The following is a 25,966-nucleotide window of genomic DNA, read 5'->3' as shown; positions in this document are numbered from 1 at the left end:
CACATGTACTAAATGGAGTGTCTCAGAGATAAGTTATGGTTTTTAATTTACTGTAAACTAGTCTGCGCATAAGTACTATGCTGTTGCCACGCTAATAATGGCCGATTGGGGCTTAGGAAGTCCTTTTTTGGAGTGGTTTTTTTTTTTTTTTTTTTTTTTGGTTTTTTCTGATTGACTCTTCTCTCTGATGAGGGAAAAACAATGCTTGTGAAGATTAAGCGTGATCTGGGAGTTTTCCACACAGATTCTCAGCAAGGGGCCTATAGCCCGCCAGACTCACAGCCTCAAGACTTCAGTACCCCTAACGTGAGCTATTTAATGCTAGGCTAAAGCCCCAGCTTCTGAGAAGTGCCCATATTTCACTGGCAGGCCAGATCCTTCGCCAGGCTGGCTCCTTCACCCCTGATTAATGGGTGCCAACCACTGTACCGGCACTTCCAATGAACTTTAGTGCTCACCAAGATTAATAGCTGGATAAGAAACATTGAAACTTTATTATTCATATAACTCATTTGCAAGGATAATCCCAGGAAAATGTAGTGTGTGGCCGAAGTTAGTCGTTTGACAGTAATCGATGGGAATCCAGCTGGGGGAAACAGGTGTAGCTTCTCCGGGCCTGGGTACCCACGATGAGGGCTCAGGTAAACCAGATGACCATGTTAGAGCAGCTGCTTGCTCACCCATGGGTGGTCCAGGAAATGTTTGTTCCCAGGCTTTACGTTTCCCACCCCCTCCTCTGCAGGCCCTTGGGTGGCTCGCCTGTTGCTGCCCTGTTTGACTTCATTCGTCTTTGCTTTTGCTTATTTTCTGGCCAACAGAGCATCATGGGTTTCCCCCATCTCCCTTTGAGATTCTGTCTTTCCCCCAGATGTTGGCTCTATATTCCAAGTAGCACTCTCTAGGGAAGAACATCACTGAGATGACTGCATGCCTCTGGCCACGGTGCTTAGCTCAGAAACAAACACAGGAACTGGAGAGACACCTCCGCTTTTAAAAGCACTTGCTGCTCCTCCAGAGGACCTAAGTAAAGCTCCCAGCACCCGTATCAGACAGCTCACAATCACCTGTAACTCAAGCTCCCAATGGTCCAACAGCCTCTTCTGGCTTCAGCAGGCAACTGCACACATGTGTGGATATACACAAAGACACACAAACATACTCATAAATAAAAATTAAAAAGTAAGAAATGGGCACGTGACCTAATCAGGGCCTATGAGAGATGGCAAGAGCACCACTGAGACAGACGATGGACAGGGAGTTTGGAAGCTCAGGAGCCACCATGACAACACAAGGGATTAAGGGTGATGCCATGTAGGTCTTTGGTCTAGCTGTACCTGAAGTAGTCCTAATTCTGAGCACTAAACACTTTTTAATATGTGAGTCATGTTTGACCCATGAAGCCCACTTTGAATGAAGTGTTCTCCTTGGGGATCTTGAGTGAAGTAATAAAAAGGCAAGAAGCCTTTGCTAGTGCATCATGCCAAGACTGTGGCCCCTCCCCTGCTCTTGAGACTCCTGAGATGGTCTGTTAATGTGTGTCTTTAAGCTAGACCCCATCTAAGGTCGGTGAAATGGCTTATGGGTAAAGGCACTGCTGTCAAACTTGACAACTTGAGCTCCGTCCCCAGGTCCCATGTGGTAACACCTGCAAGCTTTCCTCTTGCAGACCTCCACATGTGTACCATGGCATGCACGTGACCCCTGCCCCAGTAAGTAAATAGATGTAATTTGAAAGGTTTTACAAGTAATTTGAGTACTGCAGAGTTCTTTCGGTAGTTAAGAACACGTGTTCTTTTTATTTTTCTAAGAGATTTATTTATTAATTTTGTTTATAGTCTTCTGTCTGTATGTACGACTGCAGGCCAGAAGAGGGCACCAAATCTCATTACAGATGGTTGTGAGCCACCATGTGGTTGCTGGGAATTGAACTCAGGACCTCTTGAAGAACAGTGCTCTTAACCTCTGAGCCAACTCTCAAGCCCCAGAACACGTTCTTGCAAAGGACCACAGTTTAGTTCCCAGCACCCACATAGTGACTCACAATCATCTGTAACTGCAATTCTAGGGAATCTGACACCCACTTCTGACTTTGGCAGGCACCAAGCACACATGTGGTACATACATACGTGCAGGTGATAAAATCATATAACTAAAGTAAATGAATCTAATTTTTTTGAGACAGGGTTTTGATGTGGGATTCCCCTCTGCATGCTGTGATTATCATTGATTAATAAAGAAACTGCTTTGGGCCTATAGCAGAGCAGAATAGAGCTAGGTAGAGAAAATTAAACTGAATGTTGGAAGAAAGAAGGCAGAGTTAGAGAAAAGCCATGTAGCCGAGCTCAGAACCTTGCCAGTAAGCCACGGACACGTGGCGATACACAGATTAATAGAAATGGGTTAAATTAAGATGTAAAAGCTAGTCAGTAAGAAGCTAGAGCTAATAGGCTAAGCAGTGATTTAATAATATAGTTTCTGTGTGATTATTTCTGGAGTCTGAGCTGCCAGGAACGAGTAAGCAGCCTCCTCCTACAACAGGGTTTCTCTGTGTAAATCAGTCCTGGCTGTCCTGGAACTCACTTTGTAAACCAGACTGGTCTTGAACTCACAGAAATCCAACTGCCTCTGCTTTCCAGGCTCTGGAATTAAAGGAGTATGCCACCACACACTACTAAGATTTTTCAAGATTTGTTTATTTCATGTGCATTGGTGTTATACCTGCATGTATGTCTCTGTAATGGTGTTGAATCTCCTGGAACTGGAGTTACAGATAGTTGTGAGCTACCATGTGGGTGCTGGGAATTGAACCCAGGTCCTCCAGAAGAGCAGCCAGTGCTCCTAACCACTGAGTCAACTCTCCAGTCCCTGCTAAGAACTTTTTAATAATTATTTGAGCCATTTACTAGCCTGCCAATGGACTCATTTCCACTAAAGTTATTGGGATATCAGCTCCCCTTGCCCACAGCTCAGGCTCCACGACACAATGCAGAGCAATTGGTGGAGACAGTTCATGGGCTTCTAGGCTCTGTCATTGTGGCCTTGGGCAACATAGACCCATCACCTCGTCCATCTGTAGACCTGAATCTGCACACATCACCAAGGACAGAGTTGATGGACAGACAGCTGGAGGATAAGTCTCATTTCAGAAGGACATCACCGACGGACAGTTCACACACAAACACAAAAACGTTTAAAGAGGCACACATGTGGGCAAGATGTCAACACTGAAGAGAAAAGCGACATGCCAGGTTCCTGTCAGCAGTTCCCTCTGAACAGAGCTGGAGGAAAAAGGTGCTGACCAGGGCCATGAAGGAGGTCTCTGCAGGATCGGCTGTGCGGCTGTGTTTCATTTCCAAAACAGACCTAAAAGCAAGGGGTGCAGTGCATTTCAGTTGGCAGCATGACTTCGTGGCATGCATAAGACCCTGGGTACAGTTTCTAGTGCCACCTAAAACTAAGCAGGGTGATTATGCCTGTATCCCAGCATTTGGACGGTAGAGATAGGAGGATCAGAAGACAGCGCTTATATTTAGCTACATAGTGAGTTCAAGGCTAGCCTGGACTGCTACATGAAATTCTGCTTCTACCCCCATCTCCAAAGAACAAACAAAATAAAGCAAAACAGACCTGACATGATGAAGGTTTCTGGTGTGCTGGGCAGAGGTGATGGGGTGAATCATGCTCTCAGGTACTAGGATTTTCCCAAGCTTTACCTTTTTTTAATTTTCTGTGTATGAATATTTATGTACCATGTGTATGCCTGGTGCCCCTCCAGAGGCCAGAAGAATCCCCTGAACTGTCCTTGCAGGTGGTTATGAGCTGCTGTTAATCCCACCGATGGAGAATAAGACCACTACCACAATTTAAAGCCAAATTGGAAGCAAGCTTTAGTTAAATATTGGCAGGTGGATGGGCTCTGGCCAAGTCTATCACTAGGTTTCCAGAAGATGGCCCTGAATCAAGGTTTGCAATAGCTTAAGTATTTCCCATCAAGTCCAATCCGGGGCAAGCATACATCCTGACATACCTCCAGCCTACATCCAATCAGGGGCAAGCATACATCCTGACATACCTCCAGCCTACATCCAATCAGGGGCAAGCATACATCCTGACATATCTCCAGCCTACATCTAATCAGAAGCAAGTATGCTTCCTGACGTATTTCCTGCCGGTGAACCTCCCGCCCACATGTGATCTAGTACATCCCATGCAGATGGGTCAAACAAACTTATTTAGGGGAGTGAAAACATGTGGCTTGTTATCTCCCATAAGCAGTAGTCGCCAACATTTTAGGAACTATCTGTCCTTGGGCAAGGGGCTTGCAGATCAGAGGTGTTTTTATTTCATGAATCTCTTAGGCACAGTAACTAAAACTTAAAACGTAACTTTGGCTATCACACGGCCATGTAGGTACTGGGAACCAAACCTAGGTCCCATGGAAGAGCTCTTAACTTCTGAGCATTCTTTCTAGCCTCTGATTTTTATTATATAGGGTCTCGTGTAACTTAGAATAGCCTCAAATTCAACAGATAGCCAAGAATGGTTTTGAATTTCTGATCCTTCTGCCTCTGCCCTCAAAATGTTGAGATTATAGGTACATACCACCATTTGACTGTGAGTTTTTGTTTTAAAATCAAACAGCCCCACAACCAGTTTCAAATGCGAAGAGTTACCAGCCGAGATGATAGTTGGACCCTGGGAGTGGAAGTTGCTGCAGAGGGAGAGCCTGACCATGGTTTGTACCATGGTCCCTAGAAGTCAACTTGGAACTGGGTGGTAATGGCACACGCCTTTAATCCCAGCACTCTAGAGGCAGAAATGGGCAGATCTCTGTGACTTCAAGGCTAGCCTGGTCTACATAGCAAATTCAATGTGTGGTAGAACATGCCTTTAATCCCAGCACTCGGGAGGCAGAGGCAGGCCAGTTCAGAAAAAAACAAACAAAAATAAATTAAAAATTTAAAAAAAAAAAAGAAGTCAGCTTGTAGAGAATGATAGTCAGGCCAGGGTAAACCGTGAAGCAGAGAATGCATACATATACCATCCAAGGAACAAAACATCATGAGGGGCAGAGAGTGGCTCTTCACGAGGAGCTGGGTGAGATGAGAAAAAGAAGGGTAGAATATCTGAAATTGTTCTCCGGCCTCAGCATGCATATATATATATATATATATATATATATATATATATATATACACACACACACACACACACACATGAGCACACACAGGAAAAAAAAAGCCCCCAGTCATCAGCACAAGACTTCAGAAACCAGTCACCTCCACCAGGACCCACATAAGCCCATGCAGACACACACACAAAATAAATTAATAAAAATTAAAACCTAAAAGATGGATTGGTGAAATGTCTTGGCTGGTAAAGGCACTTGCTGTCAAGCCTGTCAGACAACCTGACTTCCGTTCCTAGAACCCCCATGGTGGAAAGAAAGAACAGATTCCCACACGTTGTTCTCTGACTGCTACATGCCTGCTATGGTGTGCCATTTCCACATGCAAAAAAAAAATAAATAAATAAATGTTACAAAAGAAAATCAAGCCAAGTGTGGTGGCAAAACATATTTAATCCCACCACTTGAGAGGTAGAGGCCAGTGGGTCTCTAGGAGTGGGAGGCTAGTCTGGTCTACATAGTAAGTTCCACACAAGCCAGGGCTATCATAAAGAAACCCTGACTAAACAATTTTTTTTAATTTTTTTTTGAAAAGTTAAAAATTCCTTAATTTTTTTTCTGGTACCACTACCACAATTTATAGGGACACTATGTCTGATGTAATAAAAAGAAAAAGTCAAAAGCCAGAGCAGACAAAAGACCTCAGGAATGTACACTGCATCAGCCAATAGCTGCACTCTGTGCAAACCGTGCCTGTGACAGTCCTGAACGAGAAGGGTTTGCTGTGGAAGCTGCAGTAACTTTTCTAACTATGGCTCCCCATTCCTTCTGCGGCAGAGTTTTACTGTCTCTCAGCTGCAGTTGGAATGACTGTCTCAAAGAAACCTGCAGCTTTCTTAACAATTCCTCTCTCTCTCTGTCTGTCTCTGTCTCTGTCTCTCTGTCTCTCTCTCTCTCTCTCTCTCTCTCTCTCTCTCGCTCTCTGATGTGGGAGATTCTTTTGTATATGTGTTGCCTTTATTGGTTAACGAATAAAGCTGTTTTGGCCAATGGCTTAGCAGAGAAAAAGCAGGTGGGAAATCTGAACAGAGATAGAGAGAGTAGGCAGAGTCAGAGAGACGCCATGTAGCTGCCGAAGGAGAAGGACACACAAGGAGACTTACTGGTAGGTCACAGCCTCGTGGTGATACATAGATTAATAGAAATGGGTTAATATAAGAAGTAAGAGCTACCTAAAATTATGCCTGAGTCATTGACAAAGCAGTATTGTAATTAATACAGTTTTGTCAGTTTTGTGTGATTATTTTGGTCCAGGCATTCAGGAAACGAATGAGCAGTCTCTCTCTCTCTGTCTCTCTCTGTCTCTCTGTGTCTCTCTCTCTCTCTCTCTCTCTCTCTCTCTCTCTCTCTCTCCTGCTAAAACCATAGCCCTCTTCTGCTGTTCTTTTAAAACCTTCTGCTACCACATCCACCGCTTCCACCACCGAATTCATAACCATTACCATCAGGACTGCCTGAGCGTCTTCCACCAAAAGTGCTCCCTTTCATGGATCTGTAATTCAATTGCTGATGTCCATTATAATTTCCAAAGTTATAGTTCCCACCACTGCCATAGTTACCTCCACCAAAATGTCCTCCTTCTCTGTAACCGTCATATCCTGCTTCTCCACCACCACCATATCCACCACCTTGTTTCCATAGCCTGGTCTACCACCATAGCCTCCTCTACTTCTGTAATCAGAACCACCCCATAGCTGCCACCATCACCTCCAAATCCATCCCATCCACCATCACCACCTCCATAACTACCTCTGCTGCCGCCACCTCCACCACCGTAGCCTCCTATTCCACCAAGTTTCCACCATGACCAAAATTACCTCTCCCACCTCCAAAGTTTCCTCCATGACCTATAAAGTTGCCAGATTTACCTCCACGACCTCTCTGTGATCCTGCAGACTGCATCTCTTGTTTAGAGAGAGAGGGCCTTTTTCACTTCACAATTATGGCCACTAATTGTATAGTCTTTCTGAACAACAATTTTATTAACTGTGTCGCGACTGTCAAAAATTACAGAAGCAAATCCTCTGGGTTGTTTTTTCCCACTCTGCCTATCTTCCATGGCTTCTACGGTTGCAATCTTTTCATACTTTTCAAAGTAGTCTCTCAGGTTATATTCTCCTGTAACGAAGTTATTCTTCTTTAGTGCACCAAAAAACCTTCTCTTCCCTATTAAGTGGGCACCAGGCTTCTCAGAATCCTCTCTGGAAACAGCTCTCTTTGGTTACACCACACGCCCATCAACCTTGTGTGGCCAAGCGCACACTGCAGCATCCATCTCTTCAACACAAGAGTAGCTCACGGAACCAAAGTCCCCTGGAACGCTTTGTTTGGGAACGATCTCATTGCCACACAGTCCGTAAGTGTGCCCCATTTCTCAAAATGTTCTCTTAAGTTCTCATCTGTGGTTTTAAAGCTTCCTCAACTGTTCTGGTCCCATTGGATCACGGCACTCCATTTTGAGACCAGATAGCCTAAAGTGAAAGTCTAAGAAAGTCTATGACTACCTGTGACCTCTCTCTCTCCAGTTGTAAACATACCCCCTCTGGACAGTTAGTCTGGTGCCTTGAACAGCGGCTATAAAAGACAATGCCCTTCCAGGCCCCAGCATAAACTGTTTAAAATGAATTTGGGAGTCAGGGAAGGGTCGATGGTCTGTCTTGATTGCCAACGTGCCTAGATTCAGATACCATGGAAACAACCCTCTCTGTGTGACTATGATTCAGTTAATTGAGGCTTTTTTTTTTTTTTTTTTTGTTTTTTTGTTTTTTCGAGACAGGGTTTCTCTGTGGCTTTGGAGCCTGTCCTGGAACTAGCTCTTGTAGACCAGGCTGGTCTCGAACTCACAGAGATCCGCCTGCCTCTGCCTCCCAAGTGCTGGGATTAAAGGCGTGCGCCACCACCGCCCGGCTCATCTCTCTACTTCTTGACTACAGACACAGGTGACCATCTATCTCATGTTCTTGCCATTGTGACTCCCCTTCCACAATGGACTCTACCCTCAAAATGGGAGCCAAGATGAGCCCACTTCCCTTGAGTTGCTTTTTGGTACCTAACACCAGGCTCGCCATTTGATGGCTGGTGTCTCTGAGGAAAACAGTTTGGCTGCCATGAAGCAGACAAAAGGAACAAGGGCAAACACGATCGCCACAGGCAGAAGCTCATGCTAAATGCTTTCTCAGCAGCAACTGCTTCAGGCCTCACAACCCAGTAAAACAGGTGGCTCTTAAAATCCCCCAATTTCCAGAGAAGAAAACTGAGGCCCCCGTCTGCCTAGGGTCACACAGCTGGCATGGACATCTGGGTTTCAAAACTGGAACAGCCTCTTCTCCCCTGCTAGCCTGCTTCTCAAGGGGGCTGCTCAGGAGGAGGCAGAGTTGGACCCCCGCTCTTTCCCTCAGCGAGGAGGTCTTTGAGGCCATAAGATTTCTGAGCTGGCTCATTACTGACCCCTGTGAGATTTCCCATGCTGAGCCAGGCAGCCAGCAAGCCCTGGATAGCTCTGCACACATCTCCTTGGCAGAGGTTAGCTCTGAAGGCAGTGCAGGCCTCCGCATCCCAGCCAGCCTCCCGCTGGCGGGTTCATCCGAGCACAACTCTGTGCATCCAACCAATGAATAATAAATTTAATAATTAAAGAATAATTAATTACACCTGAAACTTCTCACTTGGGGGTACAATTAGCCTCTGGCTCCTTTAGAATGAGTTGCCAGTGACTAATGGTGCCCTCAAGAAAGCATTTGTAAGTACAGTTAATTGTGTGCAAAATTGAACCCACAAATACTTGCGAGCATAAAAATTATTCCCACAAAAACAGTTTGTTCAAAATCCAGCCCTTGGTTTTTAAAGAGAGCCCTGTGGCTGGTTCCATAGACCCAGGAAGATGTTGGAGGCCTGAGTGGGGGGCCATCCTCCCCTGCACCAGGGTCACCTGAGGGCAGAGGCTCCAGGAGGCAGAAATTCAGGCAGTCACACAGCAGAGCAGGGCGTTGTGCAGAATCCGTAAGGAATTAATGAGAAGTTATGGGAAAGAGCCGAGCAGGATAAAGCAAGATTTAAGGGCAAACCTCCTGCTTTGTTCTTTCCAACTTCTCAGCCAAAGCCAAAACCCTCCCAAGTCAGGAGACTGGGTACCGGCTTCTTTTTCTCTCCGTCACCTGAAATACCCCTGTCTGTGGATGCTTTCCCGCATCCTGCCACAAAGAGTATGAAAGGGACATTGCACCTGCCCTGGGCACATCACTCTCTTACTCATCAGTGATGCTCTGGGATGCACAGACACAGTCCTGAGTCCTCAGGTGGTCTCCAAGGAGCAAAAAAAACTTAACTCCTCTCACCATCTGTTGCCAACACCTCTTGCTCAATATCCCACAATGTCCACTCCCAGCCTTATGCCCACACCACCTGCTGTTTCCTCTGCCCAACATGCCCTTCCAGATACTCACAATGCACACACGTATACACTGAGCTCACAGACACATATAGATGCATATGAACAGACAGGTTTAAGGCAGTGTACATTTATATGAATGCATGTTCATACACACACGGAAATACACATGCTCATAGTCACACAAGCAGCTACATATTCACAATGCCACATGTATATACTAAACCACAAACCAATGCATATAAATAGACATATGTTTGATGAATGTGTTTGAAACAATAAACATGTACATACATATTGCATGCTCATGCAGTGTGCTCATATACATACATGCCAAGCTCCCAATATACACATACTTATGATACACATATATATACTGAACACAGAGCATATATAAATGCATATGAATAGATATGTATAAGCCAGTACATACTTATGCACCTGCATGATCATACACACTTATAAAACACTTATGCTCATAAGCATACATGCAAACCCTTACATACATACATTTACAATGCACATATGCATAAACATAATATACACATACACACACACACATACTCTGGTACCCATATATACGGACACATAAATATGTATTCAGGCATCCATTCTTACACACACACATACCCTGATACACATATGTATAGATACATAAATATGTATTAGTCATCCATACTGACATTTACACACATGTAAAAACAACAGGGTCACTTGAGTACAGAAGTCACACTTATATACACACATTTGTCACATGTGTGACTTCCTCTTTTCTCAGATGGTACACCAATTTCCAAGGCTGCAAGCTTTTCCTAACTACCCTCTCCCCTTAGATAAGTTCTCTCTCTCTTCCCTGGGCCACTCTCAGACCCGTCTTCCTGTGACCGACTGACTCCCCTCTTGTTTAGAAGCCCTTCATGACAGGATCTGTGCCCATCCCTTTGTACCCAGTAGCATCACGGTGCCCAGCACATTGCAAATGTCTCTTATTGTGTACGGGCATAAATGACAAGAGAACAAGGAAGGATCTGGGGCCTGTGTGGCTATGAAGGATCCACGTGGGCTTACTCTAGAACAGTGTCACATGAAACACCTCGGCAGGAGTCACCTTCCGGAACTGCCCTCTTGAAGGCACAAAGCAAGGGAAACCCTCGTTCGTTCCCCTCATTCAGGGAGAGGTCTGCTCATAGTTCTCAGGAGACAGAAGCCACTGCCCTCAGCTCTGAGAATAGAGGAGTTTTTTTTCAGACAACTCACACTTCCAGGAACAACATCCTAAGCTGCGTGCATAGGGTCTGCCAGGCCAACAGACAGCCCCAGAGAGGGGACAAAACAGAAGAACATTGGATGGAGGGGAAGAGGGGAGCCTTCCAGGCAGAAGACAAAAGAGACAGGGTCGGAGGTTGAAGAGATGGCTCCATGCTTAAAAGCCCTGAATGCTTTTCCAAAGGACCTGGGTTCAATTCCCAGCACCTACATGATAGATCATAACCATCTATAACTCCAGTTCCGAGGGATCTGATACCTTCTGACCTCTGAGGGCACCGGGTATACATATGCTACACAGACATAGATACAGGTAAAATACCCATAGACATAAAAATAAACAATTTGTTTAAGAATGGATATGGAGGAAGTAAGAGATGGCAGCAGATTCAGGGAGGTCGTTATATTGTGTGTGGCCTCTGAGGCATGTGAGAGAGGTTTTGTCACGGCCTGGTAGAAATGTACCGGGGCGCCACTGCAGACTCCAAAGGAGAGGAATACAGGCCAGACGTTCCTCAACTCCAGCAGAGAAACTTGGACTCTGTCTGCTAGGGACCAGTAGGTACTTGACATTCTGTGTGTGCTCTTGTCATGCTGTGGAACCCTATCAACCCTTCCAAATCTCACTCTGATACCATGGCCTGGAAGAAGCCTATTTCCCACCAGGAACAAACATCATACCACTAGGAGGCATCTTAGAGCCCTTGGCTGTCCTGTCCTCACCTCGGGCACAGATTCCTTCACTATATATCCCAGGCCAATCAACATTTGGTGCCAGCAAGGGTAAGGGGAAAATGTTTTTGGCCCAGGATGGCATTTGCTCTGCCTGCAGCCTCATGCCCAAAGAAGTGATAGGCCATTTCACACACCCAGATGCTTGGTCCTGCTTTTTGTCATGCTGCTTCTGGAAGACAGACATCCCTGGGGACACAGACATGTGTCCTGGGTCTCTGGTTAGAAGTCTGCATTGCTTTCTCTGTTTTCTTCTTGGCAGTTTCTCAGAGTGTCACCCCATTGTCTTCTGATGCGGGGTGGGGGGTCCTGAGCATCTAAAAGGCTCTTGGAAGTCACGGCAGGCAAAGCATCGGCACTGTCTCTTGGTGAAAGATTCAGAACTTGAAGAAATTTTAATGAGTCCCAGGGAGGGGCTCTATTGCGAAATAAAGCCAGTCACTTAAGAAAGCCTGATACTTGGCCTGGGGGAGTTCTGTCCATTAAAATTTTGCCTTGCAAGCACAAGGAATTGAGTTCAATCTCCAGAGACAATGTGTGGTAATTTGAATGTAATTGGCCCCCATAAGCTAATAGCGAGTGGCACTGTTAGGAGGTGTGGCCTTGTTAGAGGAAGTGTGTCACTGTGGAGGTGGGCACTGAGGTCTCAGATATGTTCAAGGCACAGCCAGTGAGACAGTTCACTTCCTGTTGCCTGTGGATCAAGATACAGGACTCTCAGCTCCTTCTCCAGCACCATGTCTGCCTATGCGTCACCATGTCCCGTCGTGATGACAATGGAAAAAAATTCTGAAACTGTAAATACCCCCATTAAATGTTTTCCTTTATAAAAGTTGTCGTGGTCACAGGATGTCTGCACAGCAATAGAAACCCTAACTAAGGCAAACACACACACACACACACACACACACACACAGCAGGCCATGATGGCAAGCACAGTAATCCCGGCATCTGGGAGGGGAGGGACAGAAAGAGCTGGAGGAGGCTATGAATGGTTGTCTTCTGGATGTGGCATGGCCATTGCCTCCTGACTCACAGCAGCTACGGTTCCCTGCACCAGACCTATGTACTATCAAGTCAGCCGACATTCCAGCATGGATGGGGAGGGACTCATATGGCCTACTCCTAATGGGCCCCACTCCTAGCTGAGGACCAAACTTGGGTCTTCTGTACGAGCGGGGAAATGCCGCTAACCACTGGGCTGCCTCCAGCCCTCTTCTCTACTTTTCATAGCACGTGTTCTACCATCCCTTCCCCACTTAAGATTTCCCACATCTCTTGTGAACAGAGCAAATGAGGCTTCACGGGCACAGGTGAACGCCATTTGTCTGTGCCATGCTCCTGGCCTGGGTGACATGGTACAGATCAGTGTATTTTCCTGTCTGACCCTCCACATCTCAATTCTGAGTCTGTGTTGAAAGTCCTCCCTAATTAGGAGGCTTCCTGCTCCCTGTTGGGCTGACCTTTTGGGCCATGTTTCTAATTAGAGTCTTGGGCTGGCATTCTATTAACTGTAAAAATGGTGATTCTTAGATTGAGTTAATTGCTGGTATCTGTGTGCAATGGTCCCCGAAGATACTAATACATTACAGTAAATAAACCTCAGGTCCGAATCCCGTGCTCGCAGGCTTGATAAATGCTCTGTCACACCGATGGAAGCCCCAGTCATCTAGGCCCTCCCAAGCCCCCTCTGGGCAAGCTTTTCCAAAGAAAACTTATTAGAAGTAGCCTCCTGGTTCTCTTTTTTTGTTTGTTTTATTGTAGGGTGTGTGTGTACTCACATATATGGATATATGCACCGGAATACAGGTAGCAGGGAGGCCAGAGACCATGGATACCTAGGAGTTGGAGCTGCAGACCATTGCAAGCATCCCAACATGTGTGCCAGGTCCTCTGGAGGAGTAGTACGTGGTTTGTTGTTTTGTTTTTTATTGCGGGGTGGGGGGTTCAAGACAGGGTTTCTCTGCTGCTTTGGCTCCTGTCCTGCAACTAGCTCTTGTAGACTAGGCTGGTCTCGAACTCACAGAGATCCACCTGCCTCTGCCTCCCAAGTGCTGGGATTAAAGGCGCGCGTCACCAGTGCCTGCCTGTTGTACATGGTCTTAACTGCTGAGTCATCTATCTATCTATCTATCTATCTATCTATCTATCTATCTATCTATCTATCTATCCAGCCAGCCTCTCTTTTAATTTTTCAAGAAAATAAACCAGCCAGGCAGATATGGTGATGCACACCTTTAATGCCAGAATATGGGAGTCAGAAATGGAAATAGGTAGATATCTGAGTTCAAAGCCAGCTTTATCTATTAATGAGTTCAAGGCAAGCAAGGGCTACACACACACACACACACACACACACACACAATGAGGATGTGTATAAAAATAAGAGAGAGAGAGAGAGAGGAAAAAGAAAAGCAACCAAAGGAAAAAAAAGAAAGAAAGAGAAGAAAAACAACCATCAGACCTCCCAGCCAAGACTCCTCTTTGCAGACACATGTCAACAAACCAAGTAAGATATTGCAAATGATTTCCTCTGGTCATGATGGAAACGGCCACACATTGATAGTGGAGTGGCTCTAACCTATCCAAACCACTGGGAAGTATTTGATAATAGAGTCAAGAACCTTAAAAATGTCCACCTTGGTTTTTTCATAGAGTAAACGTTTTCTTAGTTACCTTTATTGTTGTTGCAGAGGACCCGAGTTTGGGCGTCAGCACCCTCTTCTTGTAATTTACACCCTGTAACTCTCTTCTGACTTCCAAGGGCCCCTGAACTCATATGCACATACCCACAAGCAAACATACACATACATACCTGTAATTAAAAAATAATAAGCAGGACAGTGGTGGCACGTGTCTTTAAGCCCAGCACTCAGGAGACAGAGGCAGGTGGATCTCTGTGAGTCGGCCAGCCTGGTTTACAGAACGAGTTCCAGGACATCTAGGGTTGTTACACAGAGAAACATTGTCTTGAAAAATCCAAAACAATAATACTAATAAAAGGGCATGGTGGTGCACACCTTTAATCCCAGCACTCGGGAGGAAGAGGCAGGTGGATCTCAGTGAGTCAAAGCCAGCCTGGCCTGCAGAGTGAGTAGCAGGACAGCCAGAGCTGTGACACAGAGAAACCCTGTCTTCACAAAAGAAAGGAAGGAAAGAAGGAAGAAAAAAGAATGAAAGAAAAGATAATGGCATTATGAACTTGATGTGGCAAATTAAACTCCAAGTTAAAAATAGACCTTCCCTGTCTCAAACTTCCTTCAGAATGACCACAGTCATTTTATCCGCAGACTTGGAGTTTCCGCAAAATCTACTAGGGGCTCAGGGCTCTGTGCTCCATTGTGGAAGCGGGATTGACTGCTTGTGAGGGAGCAGGCTTCTCTTCAAGTGTGTGGACAATGCAGTTATTCTCAGACAATACAGACCACTCTTTGGGCGCTCTCGGGCAGCACTCCAAGCCCAGTACCTCCTCTGTCAAAGCAGAAGCATCCCCCCGCCTTCTCTGCTGCTGAATTGAGTCTGGAGTCTGAAAATGGACAGTCGTGCCCACTTGCAGGAGAGTGTTCCCACTCAAGTGCATTGCCCTCTTCCATCTGAAACATCAGGCACGCTGTCTTTTTGGGCCTCACTCCCCCAGTACGGACTCCAAGAGCCCCTGCTCCTCCTCTGGTCATGAGCTCAGCTCACACATCCTCTCTGGCTCTGGGATGGCACCACCAAACACCCTGCATCCCCCAGAACTAGGGCCTTCAAACGAGAAAGGCTTCCAGCCTGCCCTGCTGATGGGCGCTTTCTATTGATTCTCCTAAAAGCCAGGATCCTAAAAAGACATCTGGTGGGAGCGACTTGGGGAAAGGGTTGACAGTAACTACGTAATTTGCTTTGACTTTGTTCTCCTCTTTCAATTATAAAAGTAGTACATGTTAAAGGTTCTTGTTTGTTTTTAATGAAAAATGGCTGGCAAGATGGCTCAGTGTGTAAGTGCAATTGCTGCCAAGACCGATGACCTGAGTTCAGCCCTGGGGACTCGCATAGTCGAAGAAGAGAACTGAGATGTGTGGGTTGGAGTCTGGCCTCCGTAAGCAGGACAAGTGCGCTCATGTGCAGAGGCTCACACCCCATCCCAAACACAAAAGTACCATATTATGGGCTGGAGAGATGGCATAGAGGTTAAGAGCACTGGCTGCTCTTCCAGAGGTCCTGAGTTCAATTCCCAGCAACCACATGGTGGCTCACAACCATCTGTAATGGGGTCTGGTGCCCTCTTCTGGCCAGCAGGCATACACACAGACAGACTATTGTATACTTAATAAATAAATAAATAAATATTTAAAAAAAAAAAAAAAGTACCATATTATTTTAAAATTGCCGAAAGCTCTGAGAGGTGGTGGCGCATGCCTTTAATCCCAGCACTGGGGAGGCAGAGGCAGGAGGATCTCTGTGAGTTCAAGGCCAGCCTGGTCTACAGAGTGGCGTTCCAGGACAGGACAGACTCCAAAGTTACAGAAAAACAAAACAAAACAAAACAAAAAGTGGAAGCGACTCAGCTTTCCCAGTGTCACTTCCCAGAGTGTGGTGGTGATGGAATCTACTTGAGAATTTGCTTTTATTATTCTCATTATTCTCTCCTTTAAAGTTTATTTCCTGGCTGGGTATGATGGGTCATGTCATGTGTGCAGTATCAGCACTCATGAAGCAGAGGCAGGAGGATCTCAAATTTGAAGTCACTTTGGCATGGCTTCATAGCAAATTTTGAGGCCAGGCTAGATAGTGAGGCCTTGTATAGGGGTAAAAATAAAACAATACAAAACAAAAACAAAACAAAACAAAAAAACCTTGCTTATGGTCAGCAAGATGGTTCAGTGGGAAAAGTACCTACCACCAAGCTTGACTGCTGGGACGTACATGGTGGAAGGAAAGAAAAGACTCCCAGAAACTGTCAACTGATGCACACACACTAACGTGACAACAACTTAATTGCTTATTTATATTACAAAACTGGTATGAATTCATCTTAGAACATAGAGACAAACGCACAAGAATATATAAAGCTAGCCAGGCGGTGGTGGCGCACGCCTTTAATCCCAGCACTCGGGAGGCAGAGGCAGGCGGATCTCTGTGAGTTCGAGACCAGCCTGGTCTACAAGAGCTAGTTCCAGGATAGGCTCCAAAGCCACAGAGAAACCCTGTCTCGAAAAACTAAAAAAAAAAAAAAAAAAAGAAAAGAAAAAAAAAAGAATATATAAAGCTTAGTTCTAACCTGGATGCCCTTGTTTGTTTGCGATATAAGCCTTCCAGTTTTTACTCTGTATGCACGCACATGAAACATTCAAAGTTGGGGCCACATTATAATTCTAAGTTCCGATGTGTCTTTTCTTCTTTAATTTTGTTTATCATTTATTTCTATTTTTATGTGTGTGTGCGTGTTTTGCCTATGTTCATGTGCATCACACGCATGCCCGGTACCTTCAGAGGCCAGAGGAGGGCATCAGGAACCCCAGGAGCTAGAGCTGCAGCTGGATGTGAGGTGTCATGTGGATGCTGGACACCAAACCCAGGTCCTCAGCAAGAGCAGCTGGTGCACTTCACCACTGAGCCATCCTTCCAGCCGAGTAAATTTATCCCACCGAACATCAATGATGTTTCTCCTTTTTCCTGTCTTCTGTCAGCTGGTGTGTTACGTTTTTTGCTTGTGTAACCTTGAGATGCCTTGTACAAGTAGAATTATATGGCGTTAGCTCCCCCTGGGACTGGCATATTTCACTTCATGTCTTCTCGGTCCATCCACATTGTCACGAATTGCAGTATCTCCTCTTCCTTCTCATCCTTCATCCCTTCTTCCCCTTCTCCACTTCTATCTCGCCCTTCCCCCATCTACTCCCATGGTTTTCCTTTTCTCCCTTCTTCTGTACTTCTCTTTCTCTCCTTCACTCTCCCTTCTCATCTTCTACCTCACCTCCTCTTCTCTTTTTTCCCCATCCCTCCATCTCCTCCTCCTCTTCCTCCATTTCCACCTCATCTTTCCTCTCCTCCTTCAACTAGGCTCTGTAGAGCCCGAACTGGCCTGAGTTCATGATCTACCTTCTTCTGCCCTCTTCCCAGTGCTGAGATTCCAACATGTGCCACCATGCCCAGCCTGGATTTCCTAGTTTTTAAAGACTTCTTGATATTTTAGTGCATGTTGAATACCACATTCTGTTTATCTCTTCATCTGTCCACGGCCATTTGGGTTGTTTCCACTCCTTTGGCTACGGTGGAAAATCCTACAGTGAGCACACACATGTATACAAATAGCTCTTGGAATACTGCTTTGAATTTCCTTAGCTTATATACCCAGAAGCTGGAGTTCTGGATCATATCATAATTTTATTTTTAATCTTTTGAGAAGCCTCCATCCTGTTTCTGTGGAGGCTGCACCATTTGGCACTTCCACCCACAGTGCACTGGGGTTCCCTACAGTTTCTCCACATTGTCAACGCTTCTTTCCCCCTAGTTCTTTTGATGGATGTTGGGGAAGAAATCTGAGTTGTTTTTTGTCTCATTGTTTTTAATTTGTGAAACACTCTGTAGCCCTGGGTGATGTGGAACTCTATATATCCCTTACTGGCTTTCATGGTAAACCCCCTGCCTCCATCTCTTGAGTGCCAGCATTATGCTGACCTCACTGTAGTTTGCATTTGCTTTTTATTGGTGGTTTTTGCTGATGCTGAGCTTACTTTCATTGGTTGGCTGACCATTTTCCAGCCTCTTTTCTTCTTTGCAGGTACGTGTGATGTGTGGGTAGGGGTGTAGTGTGCACGTGCGCATATGCATGTTGGAGTGGGGAGGCTCACGTGTGTATGCAGGTATGTGTGGAGGGTGTCCTCCTGGATCACTTGTACCCAGAGCTCATCAATTCAACTAGTCTAGCTGGCCAACTTGCTGAGGGGGTTCCCTGTCTCCACTTCCAAGTGCTGGAAGTACAGGTGGGTTGGCACACCTGCTTGGCATTGCCATGGGTGCTAGACTAGAACTCAGGTCCTCAACAAGTGTTCTGCACATGGAGCCATCTCCCCAGCCCTAAGCTTTTTTTTTCTCTTGTTGTTCTTGTTGTTCTTTCTTGAGACAGGGTCTTGTTATGGACCACCCCCATACCCGATCCTAGTTTCCTTTTTAGAAAAGAACTTACTATATTATCCAGGCTGGTCTCTAACTTTTAGGCTCCAGCTGTCCTTTTGCCTCTGCCTCCCAAGTGGCTGGGACTGCAGGTGCTCAACATCATCTCAAAACTCAAATGGGTTTTTTGTTTGTTTGTTTGCTTGCTTGCTTGTTTAATTGGTTTTTCGAGGCAGGGTTCCTCTATGTTGCCCTGGCTATCCCAGAACTCGCTTTGTAGACCAGGTTGGCCTCAAACTCACAGAAACCCACCTGCCTCTGTTTCCCAAGTGTTGAGATGTAAGGCATGTGCCACCAGGCCAGACCATTGTGTAGTTTTTCTGTTCTAAACAACGGCCTTGCTTCTGAGTTTTACCATCAAGATTTAAATGACCTTTGGATCTGGCAGAAGCAAATGGCTGAGGAGCCCTGGCTTCCTTTCTTCATGTTCCTCTGCCTCCAACGAAGCCCATTGTCTTGCTCTGCTATTCCTGCTAACCCTTCCTGAATGCAGTAAGAAACGGACCTTAAGCAATAGGAGGTTATTTGCAAGTGTTGTTCTGTTTCCCTGAGCACAACTGTTCCCTGTTAACAAATGAAACTGATTGAGAACTCTTTGGGAACCCTCAGGAGTAGGCAGAGTTGGACTGTCTGTTCCCAGCCACCAGTGGTCACTGATGAAAGCAAGAAAATGGCCCCTTGTCAGCCTGACAGCCCTCCTAAGGGGCTCTTTTTGAAAAGTGAGGGTCTCATCCTTCCTCCATGTGTGCCTTCCCATGAGATGAAAAGTTGTGACCACCTTGAAGCCCAGCCATTCACAGAGAGCTGCTTCAACCTTCTCATCAGTGAGCCCACTCTCCAAATGGAACCACCAGGCCTTCCCTGATGACACTTCAGAAGTGACAGGATTGGCGAGGTCGAGAGTCCTCATGAGTGATTCTTTTTACTTTTTAAAATATTTTACTTTTATGTGCATCGGTGTTTTTGCCATGAGTGTTAGGTCCCCTGAAACTGGAGTTACGGGCAGGCATGAGCTGTCATGTGGGTGCTGGATATTGAACCTAGGTCCTCTGGAAGAGCAGACAGCGTCCTCAGTCGCTGAACATTTCTCCAGCCCCTCTTGGTTTTGTTTGTTTGTTTTTAAATATATGCATTTGGAGGAGGGGCAGACGTGCCACAGTGTGTGTGTGGAAGTCAAAAGACAACTTATGGGAGTTGGGTTTTTGTTTGTTTGTTTTTCAAGACAGCGTTTGTCTGTATAGCCCTGACTGTTCTTCTGGAACTCATTCTGTAGACCGGGCTGGCCTTGTCTACAGATCTGCCTGTCGCTGCAGCCCAAGTGCTGGGATAAAAGGCTCGTGCCACCACTGCTGACTAATCCCCAAGATTTTTAAAACCAAGCAATGGGCTTGAGGAGGACCACCCCTCAGTGTGTTGTTATCAGCAGACTTACTTAGTATCTGGTTCAGTCCAAATTTATTATGAAAAAGCATATAAACTGTATTATGGAGATTCTTACAAAATATACACCATGTGTGAGGAATTAGGTGTCACGAAGGACCCCAATAGGATACAAAGACAAACCCCAAATGGAATACTCTGAAGAGGAAAAAATCACCACAAGGTAGCCTGTGGCTATGCTCACTCCTAGGGCCCGAGGGCAAGAAAAGACTTTCCAGGACTCCAGAAAGGCCTGTAGGTAGTGTCAAAAGGATGCCTGAGGGAATGGATTCAGGCTCCTGCAACCAGGTGAACAGGTGAAGAAGTTAAAAGGCCAAGTGGTGTGTTCTCATTCATACAAAAGGATGTATTTTTATTCATACAAAAGGCAAAGGGACAGTTGGGCCGGGCAGTGGTGGCACAGGCCTTTAATCCCAGCACTTAGAAGGCAGAGGCAGGCAGATCTCCGTGAGTTCAAGGCCAGCCTGGTCTACAAGAGCTAGTTTCAGGACAGGCTCCAAAGCTACAGAGAAACCCTGTCTTGAAAAACCAGAAGAAAAAAAAAAGGCAACGGGACAAAAGGTAGATTCATGGATGCTGGGAGATACGGAAAAAGGAAGGCTAGGGACTACTGACAAGTCTTTGAGGGTGACAAAAATGTACTGGAATTGGGGCTGGAGAGATGACTTGTGGTTAAGAGCACTTGCTGTTCTTGCAGAAGACATGAGCTCAGTTGCCAGCTTCCACATAGCCGTTCACAACATCTATGACTCAAAGGCCAGGGATTCTGATGCCCTCTTCTGACATATAAGGGCACTGCACACATATGGCACCGTTGTGGGTTTGTTTTTGTTTTTGTTTGCATTTTGTTTTTTTGTTTTTTCAAGGCAGTGCTACTATGTGTAACAGCCCTAGCTGTCCTGGAACTACCTCTGTAGATCAGGCTGGCCTCGAGCTCACAGAGATCACCTGCCTCTGCCTCCCGAGTGCTAGGATTAAAGGCATGCGCCACCACTGCCTGACTCCTTCCTTCCTTCTTTTATTTGGTTCAGTGTGGTCTTTTGGGACAAGATCTTGCTATGTGGCTCTAGCTGGCCTAGAACTTGCTGTGTAGACCAGGCTGGGCTCCTCAAACTTGTAACAATCCTCCTACTTCTCTCTCTAGAGTGCTAGAATTACGGGCCTGTACCACCATGTTTGATTAAGCTGTAGTTTCTACATCTGTAAAATGGGAACAGTTTTCAGCTGGGCATAGCGGTACACACGTTTGATCCCAGCACTTGGGAAGCAGTGGCAGGAGGATCTCTGTGAGTTCAAGGCTATCCTGGTCTATGTAGCGAGTTCCAGAACAGCCACAGTTACATGAGACCCTGTCTTGAAAACAAACAACCAAAAAGAAAAGAAAAGAACTAGTTTTCTTTTTGAATCTTGGATTTCATGTATCCCAGGTTTTCTTCAAACCCACTATGTAGCCAACCAGCGTGTCTCTGCCTCCCAGGTGCTTGGATGACCACCACGCCCAGCTTATGTTTCTATACCAGGTACTGAACCCGAGACCATGCATTCTGAGCATCCCCCTGAACTCCGTTTCCAATCCCTCCATCCTCTCATTTCATTTGCTCAATTTAAATGTACTTATTTATTATTATGCATGCTATGGGAGGCGGCACACGTGAAGGTTCACACGTGGCCATTAGAGACCACTTTGTGGCGTCAGTTCTCTCCTTCCACGTTTACACCAGGCTTGCACAGCAAATGCTTTCTCCTGCTGAACCTCATCATTAGCTCATCCTTACAGAGAAAGAGAGGGAGGCCCGCAGAGAGCCATGAACCACGTGGTCAGAAGAAAACTGGGTGAGTCAGGAAAAGATCTCAGTTTGCCGTCTGAGTGCCCCCATGGAAGTGTTCGGCAGTAGCTCCTGTGTTTATGTCTGCCTTGGGCAGCCCAATCAGATTACAGGTGGGACGAGAGCAAAGGCCTCAAAACCAGGTTGGGCTATGCATACAGCAGGTGTTAATAAGTGCTCCTGGGTGTACTTGTGAGTTACTGCCTTTGCCTAATGGACCAGGAGCTCCTCAGGGGCTAAGTCTGTGCCGGATTCCTCTCTGCTTCGCCAGTGCCTGGCATAGGCGCCTGGCATAAATAAAGTGTTTAATAAATGTTTTATATGTATTAATAATTAACACCTGAGGCTATTTATAAATATCTCTGTGGGAAAAGCCCAGTTGGGATTGTGGCCTGTATCAAAAGTTAAATTCTCAGCTCATTTAGCAAAGGCTGTGTCAACACAGGCTTAGGATCTCCCCGAGAAACCTAGCTTTGTTTAGAGTGATACAGTAGTTGTCAATACTGTCCATTTAAGGTAACCATTTTATTTTAAGTCATTTCCATATTTCATCTCTGGTGAGCAGAACGCGGTGAGGGTCAGGTTCTAACTCCTGGTCCATATTTGGAAACAGAGTCTTGGCAGCAGTAACCAAGTTCAGGTGAGGTATTTCTGAATTAGCAGGGAGCCTCGAGCTGGAACTGGTGATCATCTAAGCGGAGAAAAACAAGACGCCGACACAAACCCCCAGGTCACGTGACACAGGCAGGTACTGGAACAGTGTCCACAAGCCGCAAGGGCACGACAGACAGAGAGGCAAGAAAGATCTTCCCTGGGCTTTCGAAAGGAGAGCCATAGAGACCTCCGGCAGTGTTTCTTGCTTCGGGAACTGGGAGATAATGAAGATCTGTTGATTTAGGCACACGGTTTTGCTAATTCATTACCCCGGAATAAGCACAAGGACCCTAGGGCTAGACTACGCCGAGAGTTTCGAGAAGTACACAGAACACATTCCAGAACCATCTCTCTAAAGGGCGAGAGCCCCCCCCAGCCCCCCACCTTTGCTCATGGGCTTCCCTCCTATCCATTACCTCCCTGTGCTTCAAGACAGTCAGAGAGGTGAGTGGGTGGCATCGTCTGGCGCTGGAGGTGGATAAAGCCAAACGTAGAATGTGGGGCTACCCTATGCTACAGGGATCTGCTGAGGTGTGAAGGGAGTGAGCTTCCAGCCAGCTGTTCACTGCACCTGCTGCGGAGATCACAGGTAGGCCAGGCAGTTACGGAGGGGAGCAGAGCCACAGAGTTAGAGTCAACAGCGAAAGGAAATACAAGACTCTTCTTAGTAACTATTAATCATTTCTGTCTAGGAGGGAAATACTGAGACAGGCTCTCTCCCTAAGTAGCCCCGGTCATCCTTCTATTTGCCATGTAGTCTAGGTTAGCCTCACATTTGTGTGCCTGCTTCTGCCTCCCATGTGGGGGAATTACCACCGCCTGACTAAGAATTTCAAGACAGTAGTTGCAGAGCATTAAAGCAAACACGGGGTATTTCTAAGAACGGGGCTCCATGCACGTACATAGGCTGCAGCTTAGGCAGAGCCCAGGGGAGCTTGCTCTAAGCACCGTGCACCCCACGCCATGCTGATACTTCATACATGCCGTGAATGGTGGCATGGCCAGCTGGAGCCTAGCTTGTACACCGTTCCTCTGCAGTAGGAATGGATTTGGAGAGGTGGATGTTGCTTCTCAGCTGAGGAGACCCCAGACTGACACTGGGACTTGTATGCGATCGCTGAGAATCACCTGGAACCTAAATTACACAGCATTCAAATTTTTTTGTTGTTTTTGTTTGTTTGTTTGTTTTGTTTTTGAGATAGGGTCTCTTTATATAGTCGTGACTGTCTTGGAACTCACTATGTAGAGCCGGTTGACCTCAAATTTACTGAGACCCACTTGCCTCTGCCTCCCATGTGCTGGGATGAAAGGCGTGGAACACCATGCCCAGTTCACAGTACTCAATTATTGTGCAAGGGTTTTCCCCCAAAACCTCAGTTCTGTGTGAACACGCAGGTTCAACTTTCCTGCCTGTCCCCTCTGACATCCGTGCTCACAGACCTGACTAGCAGCTGGTATTTAGCATGGGCTCAGCTTCTGCTGCCTTGTTCAAAACACATCTGTCCAAATGCTACATTTATCTTATAATGTCTTTGTCCACTCATAGGAAATTTGAAATGAATGGTCTGGGGACTGGGGCTGTAGCTCAGTGGACAGAATGCATAGCTAGCATGCACCACACAAATCAGACTTAGCAGCGTACTCATTGGAAGCCCTGCTCTTGGGATGTGGAGGCAGAAGAATCAGAAATCCAGGTCAGCCTATTAAGAAATGTGTTTAATGCCGGGCGGTGGTGGCGCACGCCTTTAATCCCAGCACTCGGGAGGCAGAGGCAGGCGGATCTCTGAGTTCGAGGCCAGCCTGGTCTACAAGAGCTAGTTCCAGGACAGGCTCTAGAAACTACAGGGAAACCCTGTCTCGAAAAACCAAAAAAAAAAAAAATGTGTTTAAAAAAGATGAGGCCAAAGAGAAGGCTCAGTGGTTAGGAGCACTTGTTGCTTTCACAGAGGACCAAGATTCCAGCCACATGGCAGTTTATAAACATCTGTAACTCTCCATTTCTAGAGAACCTGACACCCTCTTTTGACCTCCACAGGCACCAAGCATTTACACGGTGTACTTATATACCTGTAGACATAGGTACCAGACATGCATGTAGTACGCATGCATACAGACAGACAAAACGCCAACAAACAAGATGAAGAGAAGGACAGGGGAATAAACTTTCAGATTGATGACTTTGCATTTTCCCTGTTTCCCAGGCAGTACTTTCTACAGGGCCTGGAGAAGGGCAACTCCATCCCTGAACTCTTAGCTCAGAATGCGAGCCACCTACACCTTGCAAAGAAAAGTAAGAAAGAAGGCACAAGGCTGCTGGGCGGTGGTGGCGCACGCCTTTAATCTTAGCACGTGGGAGACAGAGGCAGGTGGATCTTTGTGAGTTCAAGACCAGCCTGGTCTACAGAGCAAGTTTCAGGACAGCCAGAGCTATTACTTAGAGAAACTTTGTCTCTATGGGACTCTAAGAAAGGCATTCAGAAGTCTACTTTATCTAGTATTTAAACTCAATTCTCAAACCAGCTAAGGTGCAAGAACTTGAAAGGGTTAAGGACTTCTGTCAATACCAGGTCTATCCTCTGTGGTGAGGGATCTTAGGCAAAATACTTCACGTTCTAATCCAGACATGGTGGCACAGGCCTGTCGTCCCAGTACTCAGAAAGTAGACATGAATAATTCTTCTTCAAATGCAGTAAGAATTTTAGGGGTGCCAGGTGGTGGTGGTGCATGCCTTTAATCCCAGCACTTGGGAGGCAGAGGCAGGCAGATCCCACTGAGTTTGACTACAAAGCAAGTTGCAGGACAGCTAGGACTGTAACACAGAGAAATCCTGTCTCAAAAACAAACAAAACAAAAACAAAAGAAAATAAATAATAGGGAAGAAAAAGAAAAGAAAAAAATAAAGAAAAATAATTTTAGGGAGCTGGAGAGATGGCTTTGCAGTTAAGAGCACTGGCTGCCCTTCTAATAGGACCCGGGTTCGATTTCCAGCACTCACAAGGTAGCTAACACCTCCTAGGGATCCAGCACCTTTTTCTGGCCCCCATGGAAACCAGTCATATACATGGTATACAGGTAGACATTCAGGCAAAGCACTGTACACATAAATACAAATAAGTCTTTAAAAAAATAACAAAAAAAAATTAGGGGTTAGGAATGTAAACTGTTTGCCAATCATGCATGAAAGCCTGAGTCCAAGCCCCAGCACTGCATAAACTGGTTATGGCAGTTTATGCCTATAATCCCAGCACTAGGGGGTGGTAGAGGCAGGAGGATCAGAATTCAGAGTTCATCCACACAGCAAGTTAAAGGCTGGCCCAG

The 25,966-nt window shown here is 46.0% G+C and overlaps 1 pseudogene; it reads right to left on the bottom strand.

Moving 5' to 3' along the window:
* Positions 1 to 6,574: 6,574 nt before the first annotated feature.
* LOC121676999 lies at positions 6,575 to 18,614 on the bottom strand (annotated as a pseudogene).
* Between the last annotated feature and the right edge of the window lie 7,352 nt (positions 18,615 to 25,966).

The sequence above is a fragment of the Arvicola amphibius genome, chromosome 1 (assembly GCF_903992535.2).
Source record: "Arvicola amphibius chromosome 1, mArvAmp1.2, whole genome shotgun sequence".
Lineage (NCBI taxonomy): Eukaryota > Metazoa > Chordata > Mammalia > Rodentia > Cricetidae > Arvicola > Arvicola amphibius.
This window is presented reverse-complemented; position numbering and strand designations above follow the sequence as displayed.